At 45.9% G+C, this 16,059-nt stretch overlaps 1 protein-coding gene across 1 annotated transcript in view; it reads right to left on the bottom strand.

Moving 5' to 3' along the window:
• LOC126235465 (protein Wnt-1-like) overlaps positions 1-16,059 on the bottom strand; it is a 221,824-nt gene that overhangs the window by 39,520 nt on the left and 166,245 nt on the right. The window lies entirely within an intron of this gene.

Raw genomic sequence — 16,059 nt, 5'->3', positions numbered from 1 at the left:
CTAAACGAAGGTGAGGCGTCGTGAGGAATCGATGAACATAACCTGAGGTGAGAAAAGTCATGGAATCCCTGCTAATACCGTATCGGATCTCTTTTTGCACGGCGTAGTGCAGTAGCTCGAAGCCATGCTGCCTCTATAGATGTCCGTAACTAACTGCGAAAGTGTCCTCAGTGAAGGATTTTGTACACTAATTTTGTACAAGAACTAACCTCAAGGCTACGACTCATAAATTTTCAGAAAGATTAATGTCGAGCGTTTTGGGAGGCCAAACCATTTCTTCGACCTCTCCGGAATGTTCTTCAAACCAAGTACCATTCCGCGTTCAAAGTGCACAAAAATTCCCTCGTTGTTTGGGAACAGTAAGTCCATGGATGGCTACAGATGGCCCCCAGGCAACCGAACATAACCATTTCCAGTCAACCATCGGTTCAATTGCACCAGGGCATACAGCTCATTCCATGTAAACAAAGACCACACCGTTATGAAGCCACCACCTTGAATAGCGCCTTGTTGACAACTTCCGTCCATGACTTCGTGGGGTCTTTGTCACATTATAATCCCATTATCAGCTGTTATCAACTGAAATCGGGACTCATCTGATCAGGCTACGGCTTGCAAGTCGTCTAGGGTCCAACCGACATGGTCACGAGCCCAGCAAAGCCGCTGCAGACGATGCCGTGCTGTTCGCAAAGGCACTCGCGACGCTCTGCTGCTGCCATAGCGCCGGCCGCTGTGGCCGAGCGGTTCTTGGCGCTTCAGTCCGGAACCACGCGGCTGCTACGGTCGCAGGTTCGAATCCTGCCTCGGGCATGGATGTGTGTGATGTCCTTAGGTTAGTTAGGTTTAAGTAGTTCTACGTTCTAGGGGACTTATGACCACAGATGTTGAGTCCCATAGTGCTCAGAGCCATTTGAACCATCTAGGGGCTGATTACCTCAGTTGTCAAGTCCCATAGTGCTTAGAGCCATTTGAACCATTTTGCTTCCATAGCTCATTAACGCCAAATTTCATCTTTCCGTCCTAACGAATTCGTTCGTCTTGCGTCCCAGATTAATTCTTGAGGTTACTTCAAGCAGTGCTCCATGTTTGTCTGTACCGACAGCTCTACGCAAACGCCGCTGCTCTCAATCAAAGTGAGAGCCGTCGGCCACTGTGTTGTCCGTGGTGAGAGGTAATGTTTGAAATGAGATATTCTCGTCACTCTCTTGGCACTATGTATCTCGGAATATTTTATTCCCAACGATTTCCGATGTAGAATGATGATGCTTGGTTTGTGGGGCGTTCAACTGCGCCGTTATCAGCGCCCATACAAATTCCGAACCTTTGCTCAGCCCAATCTCGCCACATTCATGATGATGATGATGATGAAATGATGAGGACAACACAAACACGCAGTCATCTCGACGCAGGTGAAAATCCCTGACCCGGCCGGGAATCTAAACCGGCCGATGTAGAACGTCTCGTGCGTCTACCTCCAAGTACCATTCCGCGTCCATAGTCTGTTGATTCCCGTCGTGCGGGCGTAGTCACGTCGGAAATCTTTCCACATGAATCACCAGAGTACAGACGATAGCTCCATCAACGCACTGTCCTTTTATACCCTGTGAACGCGATAATACCTCATATGTCCATATAGCTATCACATGACTTCTGTGCCCTCGGTGTATTTGTGAAGGCAAAACAAGTAGACGCTCAATCCCACGATTTAAGACGGCGGCGACGACATTCGAAAGGCGTTTGACGGAAAGGAACTGTTGCTGTGGTGGTTGTGTTCTCGAGTGCTTTATGCTGATACAGTGCGGAGCTCAGAGTGGACCGGCTGCAGCCGACACACGGAACACGCCCCTAGCGGTTACCAGTGGGCTCGCAGACGGTCGCAGCGGCGGAGTGATCAGCCCGTAAAGTGGCGGCGGAGTTGTGGGAGGTGGGCGCCCGCGCGTGCGCGCGCCGAGCCGTGTAACCCGAGCCGGCCCGGCCCGGCTATTAAGACGGCGAGTGTCCCTGGCGATCGGCCGGCCGGCCGCAGCTCATCGTGATGACGCAATTACCCGGGCGGGCAGGCGCAGGGGCCGCCACCATTAGCACGATATCCATAACTCAGGCCGGGCCGCGAGGGTACAGTCGCCGCCGCAGCCGATGCGCAGACGGCTTCCCAGGCGCTCAAGCGCTCGCCGGGGCCGACCTCTTTGTGAGTGCGGCGGACTGGGCACGCAGGTCTTCAACGATCCACAGCAGCACTTTCCTTAACTTGGAGAGCACCGCATCGGTACATAGTAAGGGTGTACCGTGAGGATCAATTTTGGGGCCGTCGATATTTACTGTGTTTATAAATTAACTAATGCACGAAGATTGCGGCATTTCTAGGATGTTAAATTTGTCCGTGTCGTATGCAACTGTATCCTAAGATTTTTCTGAAATAATATATACTGGGTGCTCAAGAAGTCAGTATAAATTTGAAAACTGAATAAATCACGGGATAATGTAGATAGAGAGGTACAAATTGACACACATGCTTGGAATGATATGGGGTTTTATTAGACCCCCCCCCCCCAAAAATACAAACGTTAAAAAATGTCCGACAGATGGCGCTTCATCTGATCAGAATAGCAATAATTAGTATAACAAAGTAAGACAATGCTAAGATGATGTTCCTTACGGGAAATGCTCAATATGTCCACCCACATTCCTCAACAATAGCTGTAGTGTAGGAATGATGCTGTGAACAGCACTGTAAAGCTTGTCCGGAGTTATGGTGAGGCATTGGCGTCGGCATCCCTAGAGAAGTCGGTCGATAACGATAGACTTGCCACTTCAGGTAACCCCAAAGCCAATAATCGCAGACTGAGGTCTGGGGACCTGGAAGGCCAGGCATGACGAAAGTGGCGGCTGAGCACACGATCATCACCAAACGACGCGCGCAAGAGATCTTTCACGTGTCTAGCAATACTTTTTTTTGTTCTAATAAAACCCCATGTCATTTCAAGCATGTGTGTCAATTTTTATGTCTCTATCTACATTATTCCGTGGTTTATTAAGTTTTCAAATTTGTACTGACTTTTTGATCACCCTGTATATTGCAATAGTCACTCTCATTAATTAGTTATTAGATAGATACGGGAAGATTTCAGTTAGATTACATCAAGGTCAGACAGAGATTCCGAAATCAGATATTGGATTGTAAGGCGCACCCAGGAGCAGATATAGACTCAGATCACAATGTGGTAGTGATGAAGCGTAGGCTGAAGTTTGAGACATTAGTCATGATGAATTATTACGCAAAGAAGTGGGATACGGAAGTACTAAGGAATGACGAGATACGCTTGAAGTTCTCTGAGGCTATAGGTACTGCGATAAAGAACAGCTTAGTAGGTAGTTCACCTGAAGAGGAATGGACATCTCTAAAAAGGGCAATCACAGATGTTGGAAAGAAAAACATAGATACAAAGAAGGTAACTCCAAAGAAACCATGGGTAACAGAAGAAGTACTTCAGCTGAGTGATGAAAGAAGGAAATAAACGTTTAGTAAAATTCAGGAATACAGGAAGTCACTTAGGAATGAAATAAATAGGAAGCGCAGAGAAGCTAGTCGAAGTGGTTGCGTGAAAAATGTGAAGAAATCGAAAATGAAATGATTGTCGGAAGGACTGACTCAGCATATAGAGAGGTAAAAATAACCTTCGGTGAAATTAAAAGCAAGAGCGATAAAACAGTGCAATGGGAATTCCATAGTTAAACACAGAAGCGAGAGTGGGTAGGTGGAAAGTGTACATTCAAGGGGAAGATCCGTGTGAAGTGATAGAAGAAGGAACAGGCGTTGGAATAGAAGTGATAAGGAATCCTGTTTTAGAATCAAAATTTGAAGGAGCTTTGGAAGACATAAGATAAATAAGGCAGAAAGATAGATAACATCCCATCAGAATTTCTAAAATCATTGGGAGCTGTGGCAAGAAAATGACTATTCACGTAGGTGTGTGGAGCGTACGAGTCTGTCGATATAATATTTTAGTTCCAGAAAAACATCTCCCACACAATTCCGAAGACTGAAAGGGCTGACAAGTGCGAGAATTATCGCCCAGTCAGTTTAACAACTCATGCGTCCAAGTTGTTTACAAGGATAATATACAGAAGAATGGAAAAGAAAATTGAGGATGTGTTAGATGACAATCAGTTTGGCTTTAGGAAAGGTAACCGCACAAGAGAGGCAACTTTGACGTTGCCGTTGATAATGGAAGACTAAAGAAAAATCAAGACACGTTCGTAGGATTTGTCGACCTAGAGAAAGCGTTCTACAATGTCAAATGGCCCAAGAAGTTCGAAATTCTGAGAAAAATAGGGGTAAGCTGTAGGAAGAGGTGGGTAATATACAACATGTACAAGACCCAAGAGGGGACAATAAGAGTGGAAGACCAAGAACGAAGTACTCTGATTAAAAAGGGTGTAACACAGGAAGGTAGTCTATTGCCCTTACTTTTCTATCTATACATCGAAGAAGCAATGACTGAAATAAAAGTAAGGTGCAGGTGTGGGATCAAAATGTGAAGTGAAAGGATATCAACGATAAGATTCGCTGATGACATTGCTACCATCAGTGAAAGTGAAGAAGAAGAACAGCATCTGCTGAATGGACTCAACAGTCTAATAAGTACATATTATGGACTGACAATAAACCTAAGGAAGACGAAAGTAATGAGAAGTAGCAGACGTGAGAGCAGCGACAAACGTATCAGAATTGATGGTCACGAAGAGGATGAAGTTAAGTAATTCTTCTACCTAGACAGCAAAATAACGAACGAAGGATGGATGGAGCAAGGCACTGTGCAAGAGTGTGTTCTTGACCAAGAGAAGTCTACTAGTATCAAACTTACGCCATCATTTGAAGAAGAAATTTCTGAAAATGTACGTATGGTGCACAGCGTAGTATGGTATCGAAAAGTGGACTGTGGGAAAACCTGAACAGAAGAGAATCGAAGCATTTTGATGTAGTGCTGCAGTCTAATGTTGAAAACTAGGTGGACTGATAAAGTAAGGAATGGGAAGGTGCTGCGGAGAATCTTAGAGGGAGACGTCAGGGAACATCTTCCATGGTACTAGAGGGAGCTGCATACGGTAAAAACTGTAAAGGAAGACAGAGTTTGGAGTGCATCCGGCAAATAACTGAGGACGTACGTTGCAAGTGGTACTTTGAGATGAAGAGGTGGCACAGGTGAGGAATTTGTGGTGCGCCGCTTCAAAACAGTCTGAAGACTGATGGCTCTGAGCACTATGGGACTTAACTGGCTCAAATGGTTCAAATGGCTCTGAGCACTATGGGACTCAACTGCTGTGATCATCAGTCCCCTAGAACTTAGAACTACTTAAACCTAACTAACCTAAGGACGTCCATTATAATTATCAGGGCTGTTATGCCGTGGTCGGTTTATGAATTCCGTATTGTTTCCCAACGTTTCGTCTCCGACTGCGGGAGACATCTTCAAGGGGGTCCGTAGCTTGATGGAAGGTCCAACACACACACTGGCTCGCTACTGAATTGGACCTTCCATCAAGCTACGGACCCCCTTGAAGATGTCTCCCGCAGTCGGAGACGAAACGTTGGGAAACAATACGGAATTCATAAACCGACCACGGCATAACAGACCGGATAATTATAATGGACATGATATTTCCGGCCGTGAAAGTTTACATTTTAGTAACCTAAGGACATCACATACACCCATGCCCGAGGCAGGATTCGAGCCTGCGACCGTAGCGGTCGCGCTGTTCCAGACTGTAGCGCCTAGAACCGCTCGGCTACCCCGGCCGGCAGAAGACTGATGACTCAAAAAAAGTGCAGCAACTCTACAGCATGGACTCAATAAGTCGTTGGAAGTGTCCTGCAGAAAAATTAAACCATGCTGCCTCTACAAGTGCCCATAACCGCAAAGTGTTGCCGAGCAGGACTTTTTCGCACAAATGACCTCTTCATTATGTCTCATAACTGTTCTATGGGATTCATATCGAGCAATCTGGGTGACCCAATCATTCGCTCCTACTTTCCAGAACGTTCTTCAACCCAACTGCGAATAACTGTGGCCCAGTGACACGGCGCTTTGTCATCCATAAAAATTCTATCTTTGTTTGGGAACATGAAGTCCATGAATGGCAGCAAATCGTCTCCAAGTAACCGAGCATAACCATTTCCAGTCAATGATCGGTTCAGCTGGACCACAGGAGCAAGTCCACTCGATGTGAACGCAGCCCTCACCATTACAGAGTCCGCAGCTCGTGGTCTTGCGGTAGCGTTCTCGCTTCCCGCGCACGGGGTCCCGGGTACGAGTCCCGGCAGGGTCAGAGATTTTCCCTGCCTCACGATGACTGGGTGTTGTGTGTCTTTCATCTTCATTTCATCATCATTGACTCGCTAAAAAGGACTCGTAATTCCGGCGGCCGAACACCCCTCATGGGGTACGATCATTTCATTCCACCATTACAGAGCCACGACCAGCTTGCGTAGAACCTTCATGACAACAAGGCTCCATGGATTGGTGGAGCCTGTACTACACTCGAACCCTACCCTCAGTTCTTGTCATCTGAAATCGGGGCTCATCTGCCCAGGCCATCGTTTTCCAGTCCAGGATCAAAACGATGTAGTCATGAGCCCGCGAGAGTCGCTGCAGGCTATGTCGTACTCTTAGCAAAGGCACTCGCCTCGGTCGTCTGCTGCCATAGTCCACTAACGTCAAAGTTCACCGCACTGTCCAAATGAATACATTCTACAACGATTTCTGCGCTTATTTCACCTTGTGTTGCTTGTCTGTCAGCACTGACAGCTATACGAAAACGCCACGGTTCTCAGTTGTAAAGTGAAGGCCGTCGGCTGGCAGTGCCTCAAATTTGATCCTCTCGGCACACTCCGAAATGGAATGTTCCATGCGTCTAGTCTCAACTACAATTCCGCATCCAAAGTCGGTCGTGCGCCGATAAGTACATCGGACATGAATCACCTGAGTGCAAATGACAGCTCCGCCAGTCACTGCCCTTTTTTACCTTGTGTACTACCGCCATCTGTAGAATGTGCATGTCACTACCCCACCACTTTTCTCAGCTCAGGTAACTGCGGTTATTTGAAGGCCTTAAGGGCCTAATAATCCGATATATAGTACTGAAAAGTAAATATAAAGGGCTGAGCAGTCGACTGGTCTGTAATGACTTACTTTGAGCATGTAGTGAACTCACTTTGAAAGGCATAAAGTGGCCCTATACGACTAGACCTCGATTTACGTATCAGTGCGCGAGATTTACGGCTCGAGAATTTGTTTGGCTTACTCGAATAGCGTGTCTCGAAAATTTTATGGCGGAGCTGAGAGGCATACGCCGGTAGTATCCGTCCGAGTCTTAAATGGGCCGTTACAAGCTGGATATTGTGTTCCATTGTGAAGTGCAGTGGAGAACATAAGAGGCGGCGAATTTACGCTCGCAGTAAAGAAACCGAGAGCGCCGGGCAGCACGCATTCTGCTCGCTGGCCGCAGCCGTGTCGCCGACGCCACGCATACAACTCACGCGCCGCTCTGTGGGAATGGCTTGTTCGCCCGCTGACTTATGTTTGTGTATTTCCAGCCGTGAGGGGGGCAGAAAAAGTTTAGACTCTTATTATATTTGACACGTACAGCGATATTTATCGATGGGAGATCGATACGCGAAGCGGCGGAACCGGTCTGTGCGGTGCTGCGCGCCATTTCAGCCGGGCATAAAGCATCGGTCGCAGGCTATTAGCGTCCCGAGTCATAACGGCGAGGCGCAGCGCGCGTCTATTGTGCTTCGTAAGACAATGCAGTTAACGGGCGGGGGAACCTGTACCCGTACCTGCTCTCCGCTGTGGGAACCTCGTTTCGACTTATGTATGTATATTTCCGAGGGGCAGCGGCGACCGTGCGCGCTGCCGGGGTGGCAGATTTGTGGCACGAACAACCGTCTGGCATGGGTGAGTGCATCTTAATGCCAGGAGACGCGAGAGGCTGTTTTGCTAAGCCCCGGCAACTCATTCTCTCGTAATTTTGACACCGTGCGAGATGGTGGGCCCGCACAGGGAACCCTGTAAAAACTGGCCTTCATATCCCCGTCAGCATGCCCGATTTACTTACCGAAGAAACACACGTACATTTTTATAAATATCTACATTAATCTTAACATCCGTTTGAGATTTTCATTCATCTTCAACTACAGTAATACATCTGCCATCGTTGTTTTCATATCGATATACCGGGCGATCAAAAAGTCAGTATAAATTTGAAAACTTAATAAACCACGGAATAATGTTGACAGACAGGAAAAAATTGACACACGTGCTTGGAATGACATGGGGTGTTATTAGAACCCAAAAGAAAAAGAAAGAGCAAAGTATTGCTAGACGCGTGAAAGATCTCTTGCGCGCGTCGTTTGGTGATGATCGTGTGCTCAGCCGCTACTTTCGTCATTCTTGGCCTCCCAGGTCCCCAGACCTCAGTCCGTGCGATTATTGGCTTTGGGGTTACCTGAAGTGGCATGTGTATCGTGATGGACCGACATCTGTAGGGATGCTGAAAGACAACATCCGACGCCAATGCCTCGCCATATCTCCGGACATGCTTTACAGTGCTGTTCACAACATTATTTCTCGACTACAGCTATTGTTGAGGAATGATGGTGGACATCTTGAGCATTTCCTGTAAAGAACATCATCTTTGCTTTGTCTTACTTTGTTATGCTAATTATTGCTATTCTGATCAGATGAAGGGCCATCTGTCGGACATTTTTTGAACTTTTGTATTTTTTGTTCTAATAAAATCCCATGTCATTCCAAGCATGTGTGTCAATTTGTACCACTCTATTTACATTATTCCCTGATTTATTCAGTTTTCAAATTTATACTGACTTTTTGATCACCCGGTATTTTGCTCAGGTGATATCACAAAACCCGTCAATATACTGATGATAACGATGCAAATCAGGTTTGCTTTAAATAAGGGTTGTAACCGTTGTGAACGTTAGTTATCTTTGAAACTGGACGTGGTGAGTAGATGTCAGTCCAGAATGCGTTCAAGGAGACAAATTCGCCATTATCAGCATCTCACTGAACTTGAACGAGATCGTGTAATAAGACTACGAGAAGCTGAATGTTCCTTCTGCGATACTGCAGAAAGACTTGGCAGAATGTGGCCACTCTACGTGACTGCTGGCAGCGGTGGTCTCGAGAATGTACGGTCGCAAGATGACCGCGCTGCTGAAGGTCACGTGGCACTACCGAGAGGAAAGACCATAGTGTTCGGCGTATTTGTCTGGCGCATCGTACTGCATGTGCAACAGCAATTGGAGTAGAAGTTGGCAACTCAGTGACTCAACCAACTATTACAAATCGGTTACTTCAAAGGCAACTCCGAGTCAAACGCCTTGTATGCATTCCACTCATCCCAAACCACTACCATTTCTGACCTCAGTGGCGCCAAGCGATAGCTCACTGGAGGGCAGGACGGAGGTCTGTTGTTTTATCTGATAAAAGCTGCTTCTGACTCAGTGCCAGTGATGGCCGATTGTTGGCTAGGAGAATGCCAGTTGATGACCTGCACCCAACCTGCCTGCGTTCTAGACGCTCTGGACCTAGACCTTCGATTTCGTATGACAGCAGGAGCACGCTTGTGGTTATCCCACGCACCAAAAAAGGGTTCAAATGGCTCTAAGCACTATGGGATTTAACATCTGACGTCATCAGTCCTCTAGACGTAGAACTACCTAAACCTAACTAACCTAAGGACATCACACACATCCATGACCGAGGCAGGATTCGAACCTGCGACCGTAGCAGCAGCGCGGTTCCGGACTGAAGCACCTAGAACCGCTAGGGCACAGCGGCCGGCTTTCCACGCACACCGACTGCAAAATGTACAACAATCTGGTGATTCGACCTGTCGTCCTATCATTCATGAACAGCATTCCAGGGAGTGTTTTCCAACCGGATAACGCTCGCCCACACACCGCTGTTGTAACTCAACATGCTGTACAGAGTGTCAACATGGTACCTTGGCCCGTTCGATCACCATATTTGTCTCCAATCGAACTTCTATGGGATATCATTGGACGACGACTACAGCGTCACCCACAAACAGCATTAACCGTCCCTGTATTGACCGACCAAGCGCAACGGGCATGGAATTCCGTCACAAAAACTTAAATCCTGCGCCTGTACAACACAATGCATGCTCGTATTCCACGTTCTGGCGGCTAAACAGGTTATTAATGTACGAGCACTTCACGTATCTCGCGCTTACATTAACGCGTCGTCGTGCAATACTAATCACTTAAATATGTTACCTAGACAAACGTATTCACGAAATTCCATTACTCTACATTAGTTATGTTCTGGTGTTGCGATTTTTTCTCCATCAGTGTTTTTATGGAATGCTTCTTTACGCAACAATAGTGTGCTAGTGAACGAATCTTCAATTCGTTAATTTCCGCTGCTCTTGTGCAATCTTCTGTTATTATCGAGCCTAGGTATGTAAACATTTTAGTACTCTTTCCCATTTACTTTTATTGAAGTCTCTCCTCTCTCGCCAGCACGATTTCCATCGTCATATACTTTTTTTTGTATAGATTAACTTCCAGTCCTAAATTACGAGCTGCTCCTTCCAATGCAGCACAATTATTCAAGGCTTCGATCGTCGTTGTTGTGGTCTTCAGTCCAGGGACTGGTTTGATGCGGTTCTCCATGCTAGTCTATCCTGTGCAAGCTTCATCATCTCCCAGTACCTACAGCAACCTACATCCTTCTGAATCTCTTTAGTGTGTTCATCTCTGGTCTCCATCTACGATTTTTACCCTCCACGTTGCCCTCCAATACTAAGTTGGTGACCTCTTGATGCCCCAGTATATGCCCTACGAACCGATCCCTTCTTCTAGTCAAGTTGTGTCACAAATGTCTCTTCTCTCCAATTCTATTCAATACCTCCTCATTAGTTATGTGGTCTACCCATCTAATCTTCAGCATTCTTCTGTAGCACCAAATTTCGAAAGCTTCTATTCTCTTCTTGTTCAAACTATTTATCGTCCTTGTTTCACTTCCATACATGGCTACACTCCATTCAAATACTTTCAGAAACGACTTCCTGACACTTAAATCGTCTACATTTTATATCCTCTCTACTTCGACCATCATCAGTTAATTTGCTCCCCAAACAGAAAAACTCCTTTACTACTCATTTCCTAATCTAATTCCCTCAGCATCACCAGATTTAACTCGACTACATTCCATTATCCTCGTTTTGCTTTTGTTGATGTTCATATTATATCCTCCTTTCAAGACATTGTCCAATACGTTCAACTGCTCTTCTAGGTCCTTTGCTGTCTCTGAGAGAATTACACTGTCATGGGCAAACCTCAAACTTTTTATTTCGTCCCCATGGATTTTAATGCCTACTCCGAATTTTTTGTTTGTTTCCTTTACTGCTTGCTCAATATAGAGACTGAATAACATCGGGGATAGGCTACAACCTTGTCTGACTCTCTTCCCAACCACTGCTTCCCTTTCATGCCCTCCACTCTTATAACTGCCATCTGGTTTCTGTACAAATTGTAAATAGTCTTTCGCTCCCCGTATTTGATCCCTGCTACCTTTAGAATTTGAAAGAGTGTATTCCAGTCAACATTGTCGAAAGCTTTCTCTAAGTCTATAAATGCTAGAAACGTAGGATTGCCTTTCCTTAACCTATTTTCTAAGATAAGTCGTACGGTCAGTATTGCCTCACGTGTTCCAACAATTCTACGGAATCCAAACTGATCTTCCCCGAGGTCGGCGTCTACCAGTTTTTCCATTCGTCTGTGAAGATATTCCTTGCAATTGTGCTGGGTCATCAGAGTATGCTACCACCCTGCCTTGGTTTTTAAATGTTGTTCGTCATGACTTAGTTGGCCATGTTAAGGAGCTGCACAAAGATCGCATCTCCCAGCCGCAGCCCTTGCGCACTTGGAACTCTGCTGACAACTCTTGTTCTAACCTTGCAAACTGTTGCTTTCATGTGAGTGATAGTGCTCTGTAACTCAGCGGACTACTACTGTTTACTCACGACGACGACCAGCCGTGAATACGGTTACAGATGTTCCGGTCCGTTCACAGTTGCTACAAACTGCTACTCGGCATAGGTGCCAAGTTATTAGGAGACGGACAGGCAATCTAGTTCGGTCGCCACTTCGGCGTTTTGGAGCTTCTCGACTCTGAGGCGATGAGGGCTGTCTCGCGAAGTTGTCGCCCTCTTTCAGAGGACAGAGACAGGCAGAGGAGCGTCCCTTGCCCCGTCCTCCTGCCGCGCTTGACACGTGCCCATTCAGCCCCTCAAGAATGTCGCCGGCCGCACAAGGAAACGTACGCGCAGCCGTGTCAGACGCGGCGATGACGCGCGGGCCAGATGGAATTATTCAGAGCCGGGCCGAGTTCCGCTTTGTGCGCGTCGGTCGCCGCGGGGCGCCCGGTCGCACCCCCCTAATTTGTTGTAAGCGGCTACCGTGCGGCGCGAGGCCGCCATAAATCTGCGAGTCCCATTGTGGCAGGCGGCCAGGAATGGGATGTCCCGCGACGGGGACCCCCTGCCGGCGACAGCTATCTCCCACGGGAATCGCCCCTCGACCGCCCCCCTCCCCTCCCCCCTCCAAACACACACATACAACGGCGGGCAGAGGGGCGGAGGAGGTCTACTGGAAGAAAAAGGATCCCGGGAGCTGCCGCTCGTTTTCTGGCGAGGAGGCGGGGGCTTCCAGCCTCCCACGCAGCGGCAGCGGCGCCCATTGTCGCGCGCTGCGACGGTAATGCTTGCAAATCGCACGACAACCGGAGCGGCGCCGGAGAATGGTGGTGCCTGGAGCCGGGTGCGAGGCGTCGTTTGCTCGAGATGAGCGCGCCCAGCTGCCGCCGCCAACAGAGCAGCTTCCTACCTCTCATCGTCTGGTCCGCGTTCGCATTCTGGTCTCATTCAAACACGCTGGCTGCTGGAGGCAGCAGACTGCGGCAGTATTCACTCGCCTCGGGATGGCAAAAATCGACCAATTAAAACCGAGACCGATATTTTAGTTCTGAATAACCTGCATTTTTCGATATTGGTTTGCTCTCTGATTTCTTATTTCTTACTAATAACCGTGCACATAAATACCGAAAAATGCAGGTTATTCAAAACTAACCGGTATTTGTTTGGTCTCAGGTTTTTTTTTTATTTTATTTTTTTTTATTTCTTACTAATAACCGAGCTTTGAAATGAGACACTTAAAGTAGTAAAGGAGTTTTGCTATCTGTGGAACAAAATAACTGATGATGGTCGCAGTAGAGAGGCAAGGTAAGCGTTTTTGAAGAAGAGAAATTTGTTTACATCGAGTATAGATTCAAGTGTTAGGAAGTCGTTTCTGAAAGTGTTTATATGGTGTGTATCCATGTATGGAAGTGAAACGTGGACGATAAATAGTTTGGACAAGAAGAGAACCGAAGCTTTCGAAATGTGGTGCTACAGAAGAATGCTGAAGGTTAGATGGGTAGACCACATAACTAATGAGTAGGTATTGATTAGAATTGGGGAGAAGAGGAGTTTGTGGCACAACTTGACAAGAAGAAGGGAACGGTTGGTAAGACATGTTCTGAGGCATCAAGGGATCACAAATTTAGCATTGGAGGGCAGCGTGGAGGGTAAAAATCGTAGAGGGAGAGCAAGAGATGAAAACACTAAGCAGATTCAGAAGGATGTAGGTTGCAGTAGGCACTGGAAGATGAAGAAGCTTGCACAGGATAGAGTAGCATGGAGAGCTGCACCAAACCAGTCTCAGGACTGAAGACCTCAGCAACAACAAACAATAACCGAGGAAAAAAAAAAACACAGAAATATCAGTCAACCATATCAACAGTGCAAAAGTTTTTCGTTTTTTAATAAACTTTTTTAAAAATAAGGAGTCATTTTTATTCGTAAAATTTGCATTGGTTTGAAATGCTGCGTTATTATAGATAATGGGAATAGCAATGAATGCTACTTCAATCACAGCGTCTACAAAAACGGGCAACTAACACATGGCATAAAACTGGTACAGCACTGCTGAGGCAATGAAGTCCGCATTGCCCTGTGTCGCAGTTTTACGTACACGTGTACGTGCAGTGTGCAAGACTTGTCGTCACCTGGTCTAGTTCGCTAGTTTCTCGCTGTCATCACTGAACATCCGATGTATTGCAGAACTATGCCCATCTCAAATGGTTCAAATGGCTCTAAGCACTATGGGACTTAACTTCTGAGGTCATCAGTCCCCTAGATTTGGAACTACTTAAACCTAACCGACCTAAGGACATCACATACATTCATCTCAGTCTGAAAATAATTTTACTACGTGAAGTAGCAATGAAGTACAGTGCTTCATTTATGTTAAAAGAGGAGGCGTTAATTTGACGAAAAAATTTCTGAGAATGTACGTCTGGAGCAAAGTACTGTATGAGAGTCAATCGTGGTCTGGGGAGGGGTGGAATCGAAAACAAGAAAACCATATGGTTTGACATGATGTGTTGCTCAAGTAAGCTGAAAAGTTAACTGGACTAATACGAAACGAAATGAGGTCATTCTGCACAGAATAGGTGAGGAAACGAGTATAGATAAAGAATGAACGGCATGTGTTGAGACGAAAGCAAATAGCTTCCCATCGCACTAGAAGTAAACAAACCAGACTAAAGGCTGAAGTCAATAATTTAAAAAAAAAATTTAAGAGTGCAGGATCTGGCACATTCCTTTATCCCAGTTCCGACAGTAGTAGTAGTAGTAGTAGTAGTAGTATGGTCGGGGTTCAAATGTAATAAAGAAATGGAAAAGAATTGTCTGAGACATTCCTACGTTACCGATTCAACGCTAGCTTGGAACACAATTTTACCAGACTCTGCTTAGGAGGATCGTATACAGCAGTTCAAGTGAAACAATGTTTTCTTGATTTACAACATTGTCGGGTGGCATAATTGGGTTTATTTATTTATAGTATGACGTACACACGTAAACAAAATATTGTAGGCTATAGAAGATGGGTCAGCTGTCCCTGTCAATGTCGTTATCGGTATCGTCTCGTGCAACCTGCTATGTTACAGCTGGCCTTCAAAAAGCACGCGCAAGATTTTCACACTCTCTCACTTGCTAATTGCAAACTGTTAATCCTGCAGGAACAAATTTGTAGTGGGATACGTTTTCGCTACAGGCCGTAGTTTTCGAATTATTAAAAAATACGTATAAAAGTGACCTTGAAACGCAACGCTATTCACATACTCAGCCCCGACCGATCAGCATTACTAGTATAGGCTATTGCCACCGGTTTAATCGAGCACTTACACATTGTAAAATTGACGTTTATGTAAATTTTACCGGAAATTTTTATGACTTTTACAGCATAAAACAATTACATCGCTGTATTCGTAGGGCCTTCTGACTATGGAACTACTGTGCTTGTAAGGGTTAAGTTTGGATCATTTCTCACCATACTTAGTTTTAGCGTAACGTTTCCCTAAGTCGTTTTCCTTTCGTTTCCCTTATGGCCACGTTTAAATTAATAATGTTAAAGAAACAGCCGACTCTGCTGGTGGCGTAACAACGCAATCAGTAGAGACAAAAAAGGTCTAATAACGGAAATAGTTCGCGTAGTCGGAAATATTTGTACAATGGTAGGGGGAGTAGCACGAGCAACGTACCAGAAATTCTGACTGATGGAGGATGAGTGTGGAAAGTGGAAGTGCGTTTGAAGCTCAGTTTTGTACGTTTTCCTTGAATAATTAGGAAACCGTATCCTACAGCGAAAACGTAGCCCATTACAAAGTCTAACTCCATTGGATTTCCTACAGAAAGATCCATTTCATTGTTTATGTAGGTGTAACAGTTTTCGCGTTGCGAGCGAGAAAATATGAAAGATCCTTTTCATTTTTTTTTAGTAGGTCTAACAGTTTGTGCGTTGCGAGCGGGAGAATATGAAAATCTCGCGTATGGTTTATGGAAGTCAGAATAATACTGCAGGTTGCATAAACGACATCAATAGGGGCAGCTTCCCACCTTGTACACTGA

This window comes from Schistocerca nitens, chromosome 2 (genome assembly GCF_023898315.1).
Source record: "Schistocerca nitens isolate TAMUIC-IGC-003100 chromosome 2, iqSchNite1.1, whole genome shotgun sequence".
Taxonomy (NCBI): domain Eukaryota; kingdom Metazoa; phylum Arthropoda; class Insecta; order Orthoptera; family Acrididae; genus Schistocerca; species Schistocerca nitens.
The sequence above is the reverse complement of the archived record's forward strand: the minus strand, read 5'-3'. Positions and strand labels throughout refer to the sequence as shown.